The sequence below is a fragment of the Nicotiana attenuata genome, chromosome 6 (genome assembly GCF_001879085.1).
Source record: "Nicotiana attenuata strain UT chromosome 6, NIATTr2, whole genome shotgun sequence".
Lineage (NCBI taxonomy): Eukaryota > Viridiplantae > Streptophyta > Magnoliopsida > Solanales > Solanaceae > Nicotiana > Nicotiana attenuata.
Genome location: NC_031994.1, coordinates 69,319,999 through 69,327,987, shown reverse-complemented (window position 1 = coordinate 69,327,987; position 7,989 = coordinate 69,319,999).

Sequence of the window (7,989 nt, the reverse complement as noted above, 5' to 3'; positions counted from 1 at the left end):
TAGTTCGTGCACTCTAGCAACATCAACATATTCCACGAGATCTAGGGGCCCTCCTCCCACTCATCCTCTTAGTCCTGTTAAGAACAAGAACAAAAGCAAGATGGAAGATTTGAACAACATCAGAAAAGAGAACACAACAGCAGAGGCCATGGTATTCGGGTTCCCAACGAAAATGTGTCATAACTTGAGCAGAAATTGTTGAAGTTTCAGGAAGAGCTCGATCAGGTTCGAAATCTGGCCAACCTATCCTTCTCCCTCAGCACCCCAGACACCAACTTCCCCAATGTTCAAAACCCCACACCTCCTCAAAAACAACCGAATCACCCCACTGCTCCAACAAAGAACCAATGCAACACTTGCCATACTCCAAAAAACATTCCACTACTCATCCCAGAGCCTCAAAACTCCGCAAATGACCATTTCCACGCCCACGCACCAGGCCACCACAACAATCCCATCTACGTGGAGACCATGCCACCCTCCACCCAACCTGTATCTTGCACACTTGAGTCTAATGAAAAGGATCTGCTCATCAGAAACATGGCCGAGGAACTTAAGAAACTAACCAGCCGGATTGAGGGCATCGAAGGAAGCAAAGGGATCGAAGGGTTGAACTATGAGGACCTCTGCATACAACCTGATGTCGAACAACCTGAGGGGTACAAACCTCCTAAGTTCGAATTGTTTGATGGTGCAGGTGATCTAAGGGTCCATCTAAGGACATACTGCGACAAACTGGTCAGAGTAGGAAAAGATGAAAGGATACGCATGAAACTGTTCATGAGGAGTCTGAAAGGAGATGCGCTATCTTGGTACATCAACCAAGACCCCAAGAAGTGGTCGAACTGGGTAGGTATGGCATCTGACTTTATGGATAGATTCAGGTTTAATACAGAGAATGCGCCAGACGTGTTCTATATCCAGAATCTGAAGAAGAAGCCCACAGAAACGTTTCGCGAGTATGCTACTCGCTGGAGGTCCGAAGTTGCTAAGTACAGACCCGCCTTAGAAGAAGAACAAATGAACAAGTTCTTTGTCCGGGCTCAGGACCCGCAATACTATGAACGGTTGATGCTGATTGAGAACCATAAGTTTTCCGACATTATCAAACTGGGCGAAAGAATTGAAGAATGTATCAAAAGCGGTATGGTTACAAACTTTGAGGCCTTGCAAGCTACAAATAAGGCTTTACAGTCCGGTGGTGTGTCCAAGAAAAGGGACGTAGGGGCCGTGATGGTTGCACAAAGGACTAAGTCCCCCCTCAAATACCAAACTTGCCTAACACCTCCACTCACATATCAGCCCACCCCAAATTACCAAGCACCTTCACCCTCATACCAAGCTCCACCACAACCGTATCAGTCACCTCCACCTCCCACATATCAACCTACTTCATCCGGATACTCCCAACCCGCTCATGTCTACCAAACCTATAATGCTCAACCGTCCCACTATCAGTCGCCTTCTGCACGCCAAAACGTCCCTAGACCTCGACCTAATTTTTATCGCAGACCTCAAAAATAATATACAGCCATCGCCGAACCTATTGACCAGTTGTATGAGAGACTCAAAGCTGCTGGTTATGTCACCCCCATCCCTGCTGCAACCCTTGAGAATCCTTCTCAATGGGTTAACCCAAACAAGTCCTGTGCATACCACTCCAGCATGAAATGACATACCATCGATGAATGCCGCTCCTTAAAAGATAAAATACAGTCTTTGATTGATAACAAAGTCATTATGGCAAAGGAAGCCCCTCTAAACGTCCGCAACAACCCTCTGCCGGACCATAAGGGTGGGAGTATCCACATGATTGAAGTAAAGGACGACTGGGATCCCAAGGGATCCATCGGGTTGATCGTAGAAGGCGATGACCCGAAGAAACCAGCAGTTACTCTCAATCCGATTATAGTCCAGATCCAACCATCTAAGGATGCTGAGGTAAATATGTCTATATCGCTTGAGTTTGAAGCAGCACCATCCGCAAAGGCACCGACACCAGTTAAGGTTGAACTCGTGTCTCCAGCGAATGCACCCGCACCATTTGAGGTTGTGGTCTTGCCGCCCAAGGCACATGTTCCATTTGAAGTAAGGATAGCCGCACCTATCAGTGGCAATGTCGACCATGACACCATTCCATACAAAAGTTGTACCGTGGGACTATACAGCCGAGGCTAGGAGGAAAGGAAAGGTCAGGTTCGAAGACACTGTCGTAGCGCAGGGTATGACACGAACTGGTAGAATCTATACCCCTGAACATCTGGTTGAGTCAAGCAAGCAGGCCTCCAACCGGCCACCCATCATTGAGACAAGACCAGACGGCCTTTAGAGAAAAATACAGGCCAAGGAGTATTCAATCATCGACCAGTTAAACAAGACGCCAACACAAATCTCCATTCTCTCTTTGCTGCAAAATTCTGAGGCGCGCAAGAATGCTCTGCTAAAGGTTCTAAGTGAAGCTTACGTACCAAGCAACATCACTGGTGGGGAAATGGCTAACATGGTAGGACAAGTGCTGGAGAGCCATAAGATAACTTTTCATGAAGACGAGCTGCCAAATGCGAGGACTATTTCATCACCAGAATTCTGATCGATGCAGGTTCCTGCCTTAACATATGTCCATTGGTGACGCTCAAGAAGTTGGGTAAAGGGTTGCACGAGATAAAGGATGGAGCAATCAACGTGAAAGCTTTTGATGGCTCCCAGAGGTCCACCATTGGTGATATTATTCTATGCTTGCAGATGGGACCAACCTGGTTTGATGTTGATTTCCAAGTAATAGATGTGCCAGTGTCTTACAACTTGCTATTGGGACGTCCATGGATTCACGCAGCTGGGGCCGTATCAACCTGCATCAAGCAGTGAAATTCGAATGGAATCTCCAGGAGGTGATCATTCACGGCGACGGTAGCAACCCTATTTACTGTCGCCAGACCATTCCGGCAATCGAGGGAAGAAGGAAACTAGTCAGAGAAAATTACCACCACGTCAAACGGGTCAATGCTGTCGACAAAGACAAATGGTGGGATAACAAAATCGAGAGTATAATGAATTGGAGTGGGTACGAGCCTGGCAAGGGACTCGGCAAGGGACTCGGCAAGAACCTCCAAGGAATCGCTAAGCCCATAAAACTCAAGAAACACGACACTACCTTTGGGTTGGGTTATGATTACACCTGGGAAGAATTTAACAATTGGTCGCCACCATGGCGCAGTCCTTACTACCCACTGGAGCAGCCAATACCGCGTCTGGAGCAGACTTTCCAACAGGCTGACGTTATTTATGCGTCAGATGAAGAAGAGGCACTAGCAACGGTGAAGAACTTGTTCCTAGAGGACAATGACATGGGACTTTTGTGTTATTCTCAAGGAGGAGGGGGAGGAAGGCCTTTCCATACAGGCTGTGAGCAGAGGGGCACACCTCAATAATTGGACCATCAGGACAACCAGAGCCCGACGAGCCTCGGGGTAGCAAGGCTAAAACAAGCATAATCCATTGTTTTTACTAAATGATTTTCTTTTCACATTTTTCAATTTCCGCAATAAGCTATTCAATGTTCAAAACAATTATTCAATTTATCAAAAGCATGTTTGATTTTTCTTATGAATTAAGATTTATTTCTATCTTTTTCCTCCTTACTTTACTTATACAACATTACTATTACTTATCTTGATGAACCAATGACTGTGACATGCAATGAGACAACGCAACAAACAGACATTGATTCAGAGGAAGATGACATACCTAACGAGATTGTCAAAGAAGTTGAGGACTTTGAGAACATACCTATGTCCAACCTGGACAAAACCGAAATTGCCAACCTGGGAAATGCATAACGTCAAGGAAACGCGAATCGGCATTCACCTATCACCATCGGAGAAGAAAGAATACATAGAATTTCTAAAAGAGTATGAGGACATATTAGCCTGGTCGTATGATGACATGACTGGTCTGAGTACATCTATTGTAGCTCACAAATTGCCAACCGATCCAACATGTCCACCGGTAAAGCAAAAGCTCAGAAAGTTCAAGCCTGATATGAGTCTGAAAATCAAGGAAGAAGTCACCAAGCAGATCAAAGCTAAGGTTCTCAGGGTGGTTGAGTACCCGACATGGTTAGCCAACATTGTGCCAGCACCAAAGAAGGATGGGAAGGTCAGAGTCTGTGTCGACTACCGGGATCTCAATCGGACCAGTCCAAAAGACGACTTCCCTTTGCCGAACATACACATCCTGATTGATAATTGCGCCAAACATGAGCTGCAGTCATTTGTAGATTGTTTCACTGGTTATCATCAGATCTGGATGGATGAAGAAGATGCTGAGAAAACGACTTTCATTAGACCGTGGGGAATGTACTGTTACAAGATGATGTAATTTGGCTTGAAGAATGCAGGGGCCACCTACATAAGGGCCGTGACTACCATTTTCCATTACATGATACACAAGGAGATAGAGGTATATGTGGATGATGTTATCATCAAATCCAAAAAGGCCACTAACCACATAGAAGATTTGAGGAAGTTTTTCAATAGACTGCGGAGGTACAATCTAAAACTAAACCCCGTAAAGTGTGCATTTGGGGTTCCTACTGGGAAGTTGCTGAGGTTTATTGTGAGCCGCCGAGGAATAGAACTGGATCCATTGAAGGTCAAAGACATTCAAAAATTACCACCGCCAAAGAACAATAAAGATGTGATGAGTTTCTTGGGAAGGCTAAACTACATCAGTCGATTCATAGCACAGTCTACAGTTATCTATGAGCCAATCTTTAAGATGTTAACGAAGGGCGCCACCACCAAATGGACCGATGACTGCCAAAAGGCCTTCGACAGAATCAAGGAGTACCTGTCAACACCACCAGTCTTAGTTCCGGCCGAGCCAAGGAGACCTTTATTACTCTACCTTTTAGTGTTAGATGGAGCTTTCGGCTTCGTTCTAGGGCAACATGATGAAACAGGGAGAAAGGAACAAGCCATCTATTATCTCAGCAAGAAGTTCACCCCGTATGAGGCCCGATATTCTCTATTGGAGCGCACCTGTTGTGCTTTGACTTGGGTGGCTCAGAAGCTGAGACATTACTTCTGCGCCTATAATACACATCTCATATCAAGGATGGATCCTTTGAAGTACATCTTTCAGAAGCCCATTCCCACTGGCAAGCTAGCCATGTGGCAAATCCTGTTGAGTGAGTTCGACATTGTTAACTCAGAAAGCGGTCAAGGGACAAGCACTGGCAGACCACCTCGCTGAGAATCCCGTGGATGGAGAATACGAACCCATGAAGACGTATTTTCCTGATGAAGAGGTATCATTCATAGGAGAAGACATTGCAGAATCCTATGTGGTTGGAGAATGTTCTTCGATGGAGCAGCAAACTTTAAACGAGTTGGCATAGGAGCAGTCTTGATATCAGAAATCGGACAACATTATACAATGTCCGCCAAGCTTAGGTTTCCCTGCACCAACAATATGGCCGAGTATGAAGCTTGCATCTTAGGGCTCAAAATGGCCATTGACATGAACGTTCAAGTGCTGCTAGTAACTGGAGATTCAGACTTACTTATACATCAGGTACGAGAAGAATGGGCAACCAATAACTCCAAAATACTCTCGTATCTGCATCATGTACAGGAACTGAGGAAAAGGTTCACGAAGACGGAGTTCCAACATGTTCCCAGAATCCAGAATGAGTTCGCCGATGCATTGGCTACCCTATCATCTATGATACAACATCCAGACAAGAATTTCATTGATCCCATTCTAGTGAAAATCCATAATCAGCCACCTTATTATGCCCGTGTTGAAGAAGAAGCAGACGGAAAGCCTTGGTTTCATGATATCAAGGAATACTTGGCAAATGCAGAGTACCCAGAGCTTGCGAATCCTACTCTGAAACGCACACTTCGAAGATTGTCCAACAACTTCTTTCATAGCGGAGGAATCCTGTATAGGAGGACTCCTGATTTGGGGTTATTAAGGTGTGTCGAAGCAAAAGAAGCATCCAAGCTGCTAGAGGAAATTCATGCTAGGACTTGCGGTCCACATATGAACGGTTTTGTTTTAGCAAAGAAGATACTCCGGGCTGGCTACTTCTGGATGACCATGGAGAAAGACTGCATCCAGTATGTCCGGAAATGCCACCGCTGTCAGATACATGCAGATATGATAAAGGTACCTCCGAGCGAGCTCCACACAACAAGCTCACCATGGCCATTCGCCGCCTGGGGAATGGACATTATCGGACCAATCGAGCCTGCCGCTTCCAACGGACACAGGTTTATCCTGGTAGCCATAGACTATTTCACCAAATGGGTCAAAGCAGCTTCTTACAGAGCGGTAACTAAGAATGTCGTGGTAGGCTTTGTCCACGACCGCATTGTTTGTCGATTCGGGGTTCCAGAGTCAATCATTACTGATAACGGCTCCAACCTCAACAGTGACTTGATGAATGCTATGTGTGAAACTTTCAAGATCAGACACAAGAATTCCACAGCCTACAGGCCTCAAATGAATGGAGCTGTAGAAGCCGCCAACAAGAACATCAAGAAGATATTGAGGAATATGACTGAAAAGCATAGATAGTGGCACGAGAAGTTATCATTTGCTCTATTGGGATACCGCACCACAGTCCGCACATCAACCAGAGCAACCCCCTATATGCTGGTTTACGGTACAGAGGCTGTCATTCTCGCTGAGCTAGAAATTCCTTCTCTAAGGACCATACAAGAAGCTGAGCTCGGCGACGCAGAGTGGGTAAAAAGTCGTTATGAGCAACTAGCCCTTATAGACGGAAAGAGAATGAAGGCGGTTTGCCATGGTCAACTCTATCAGAACAGAATGTCCAGAGCCTTCAACAAAAGAGTCAAGCCAAGACAGTTCAAACCGGGGCAACTGGTGTTAAAGAAAATTTTTTCGCATCAAGATGATGCCAAAGGGAAGTTCTCTCCCAACCGGCAGGGCCCATACATAGTTTACCGGGTTTTGACAGGAGGAGCATACTTGCAGAAATGGACGGAGAAGTTTGGCCAAAGCCGATTAATTCAGACGCAGTCAAGCCTTACTATGTGTGATCTTTATGCTTTCCTCATATGATGTAAATTGAACTACGCCTGACCTGATTCCCATTTAAGAGGGGATACGTAGGCAGCCCTATGTGTTCGGTCATAATTCAATAAAATTCTCATTTTCCCCCGAAATTGGAAACTGGGGCAGAATTTTGAGGAGGACCTTCAAAATTCCAAAGCAATTTCAGCTGATCACCATACGAGCAACGGTCAGAAGTGTCGACCCATCAAACTGGGGCAGAATTTTGAGGAGGACCCTCAAAATTCTGTAGCGAGAGAGGTTGCAATGTCCCAAACCACGTCACAGTCGTCGGTTCATCTAAAAAGCTATTTTCTTTTAATTATACATTTATGTCATACTTTCACTAAATGCATGTTTATTATTGAAACTGCTTTGTTTAGCAACGCTACCCCAATGATACAGACGGTATCGCCAGATCCAAAGCCGAACGAGTCAAGCAAAGCCAGCGGGGATACGAACTAACCTTCCCCTTTACAAAACTCACGATTTTTCTTTAGATGCAAGCACTAGGATTACGAAATCATTAAACATACTGTACGCCCATAGAACAAACATTGTTCAAGAATACAATTCTCCGAACCATTTCACTTACCAACATTTGCTATTAGCACGCACCCGTAATGTTTCGTATGTTACAACGCTCCCAGTAATCACCACGTCGGAATCTGCTATCACCTAAGAAAACTCTACTGTCATTTGCTATTTTATTACTTGCATAAGGCTACTATTCTGCCTTCCAATCTGTATAAGGCTATCATTCTGCCTTCTGAGGTTAAGCTCTACCTCCAGCCGCATCCGCATTGCATATGGCTACTATTCTGCCTTCCAATCCGCATAAGGCTATCATTCTGCCTTCCGAGGTTAAGCTCTACCTCCAACTGCATCCGCATTGCATAAGGC